The sequence below is a fragment of the Otolemur garnettii genome, unplaced genomic scaffold (genome assembly GCF_000181295.1).
Source record: "Otolemur garnettii isolate 467f Iridium unplaced genomic scaffold, OtoGar3 scaffold00110, whole genome shotgun sequence".
Classification (NCBI taxonomy): domain Eukaryota; kingdom Metazoa; phylum Chordata; class Mammalia; order Primates; family Galagidae; genus Otolemur; species Otolemur garnettii.
The window spans coordinates 3,977,405-3,979,307 of NW_003852505.1; positions in this window are offsets into that span (position 1 = coordinate 3,977,405).

The following is a 1,903-nucleotide window of genomic DNA, read 5'->3' on the forward strand; positions in this document are numbered from 1 at the left end:
AAAAAAAAAAAAAGAGTTAAAAACTTCCTTGTTGAGAGGTTCTTCAATTGTGGTTGAAGGAGGAAAAATGAGGGTATCAGGTTCTCATAGTGACAATGGCCACAGAACAACACATTACAAGGCTGAGAGCTGAAGAGGCAAGATATATACACTTCTGATAGGGCAAGATATGTGATTTTCCAGACTCAGTGAAAAATAATATGAGGTCTCTTATTCATGAATTATTAAGAATTTCAAATCAGTGACAGTTAAGCATTAAACCAAACAACCTCTTCTAAGCACGAGGCTCTGTACAACTGCACAGCCTGTACAACCAGGATGCAGGAGAAGTGGTAATAAAAATTCAGTAGTAGTAGTAAAAATTCAGAAGGTGCAATAGAAAAGGAGATAGTAGAAGATTATCAAGATTATCTACAATCCCACCACCTAGAGCAACTGCTATTATCATTTTGGTATGTGTCACTGAAATGTTTCTATATACATATACAAATACAGACATGCATTGATATAATATTTTATGTTAAGGAAATGGCATATTGTACATTCTGTTCTGTAGCCTTTAAAAAAACTTAATAAATTTTAGAGAGCTTTTAATGTTAGTAAATATACTCAGATCATTTCAGTTCTATTGTATAGAGATTCTATGTTTCATTTAACCAAAATCCTATTTTGGGGTGCTTGGGGGATCTTGAATTTTTCATTATTACAAATGATGCACATTGAATATTAAAGCTGAGTGAGGACTGAATGAATCAATCAGTGTAAAGCACTTCACAGAGTGCTTGGCAAATACCAAGCTCCTTACAAACAGTGTTATTTTCTTATTGTCAAATTGTCCTGTGGAAAGGTTATAGTAATTTACATTCCCAACAGCAGGGTGAGAGGGCTTGGTTTCCCTAAATCCTTTCCAATACTCTTAATTTTTGCCTTTTGTATTTCTTCCCCTGTGAATGGCTTGTTCATGTTCTTTGACAGTTCTATTGGATTCTTCATGCGTTTAAAATTTCAATTGGTTTCTCTTTTGGGGCAATCAATCCTTTGTAATATGAATAACAAACGCTTTTCCCCCTAGTTTTTTATTTGATGTTGAATGTTTACTTTAACCACACAGATGTTTTAAGTTTTATACAGTTAAATGAGTCCCTCTTTTCCACTAGGACTTCCGTATTTGCCGTTCTCCTTTAGAAAGTCTTTTGCCACAGAAAAGATCTAGAGTTCAATTTTGGTGAAGCTTTTCCTGCCTTAGGTTAGCTCCACCATTCGCTCTGAGGTGTCCTTTTTGGGGGGTACTTTTTTTTTCAAATTCAATCAATACAGTAGCCACCACTAGAATACTTTAAATGTATATGTGACAGAACTACATTTATTAACTTGAATCTACATGTGAAAGCACAAGATGTATTAAAATTCAATGTTGTCTAACTTTTTCTAACCCAGAAAACACATTTGTCTTTTCATAGTTTCTACTTTTCCTTGGTTTCTAAGGAGAGTTTTGTCTTTAACAGAACTGCTCTTTTGTGAAACCAAATTAGAGACCAGGGAGAGTTGAATTTAGCCAGAGCTTTAAAATTACTCTTTGTTGTTGGACTGTTTTCTTATATGTAATCCCATGCAGAGACTTGGCCATGTGAGAGTCTGGTTTTTATTTGGGTCACATAGAGTAATATAATACATAGACATTATTTTCACCATGGGGAGGGAGGAAGAGGATAATATTTTCTACGAACTAGGTCCTGGATAAGGTACCTATTTTGCCATGTGTGATGCATACTTTTTTGCCCAAATTTTTGAGGGAAAAATAAGGATGCACATTATACATGGGTAGTACTAATTCCATATCTATATAAATGTTTTCGATTCTTTTATTTATGCTTATGCATTAAGCGTATAACTCTAGAAAGCA